Genomic DNA, 764 nt, shown 5'->3' with positions numbered 1-764 from the left:
AAGTCACTTCACCAATCTTGTATAACAAAGCACTATGCTCATCAGCACTACTGGACTCTCAGTGCTGTTCTCTCCCAACTCTTGCTGGCAATCTTACTGGATCAAGTCCTGGATGAATAATTTTGCTCTCAGCTATTGAATAGCTGTGCTTTGAATAGGTAAAGTTGCTAACAGCTTCTGCAGTTCACATTTTTACTAAAATGCAGCGCATTCAAAGTGTGTACTTATCTAAAGATTAGTTTCTAAATCTATAGGGCCAGGATTTTCAAAGGAGTCTAGAGGAGTTATGCATTCAATTCCTATTGAAATATAGAGGGCTTCTTTGCAAATGCCAGCCCCTCTCTCTCTCTATATATATAATAGGTATGTTTACAGTTGAAGCTGTAGGGTGTAATCTTTTCCAGCCAGAATCACAGCAGACTGTCCATCTCGTCCTCCATGCTCTTCCGGAGCATTTGGGAATTGCCTGCACCAAAAATACATTCAGCTATACTAGGGAATACTTGGATGAATAATCTCATGTGCTACAGCATCTGCACAATATGGTCTCCATATAAGGTAGAGACCACAGTTAGGATTAGTGCTAGCAATTGAACTATATATAAATAGTTTTTAATAAGATGTAATTTGAAAAGGTAACATGACTGACCACCAATTATTATTTAAATTTAATATTCAAAGGTTGCTTAGCTAACTTTCCAAATCACGTAGCATTGTTTTTCTCACAATTTTTTATTGTCATGCAGTTTATTCTTTTCCTCATG

This window comes from Mauremys reevesii, linkage group 16 (genome assembly GCF_016161935.1).
Source record: "Mauremys reevesii isolate NIE-2019 linkage group 16, ASM1616193v1, whole genome shotgun sequence".
Lineage (NCBI taxonomy): Eukaryota > Metazoa > Chordata > Testudines > Geoemydidae > Mauremys > Mauremys reevesii.
This window is presented reverse-complemented; position numbering follows the sequence as displayed.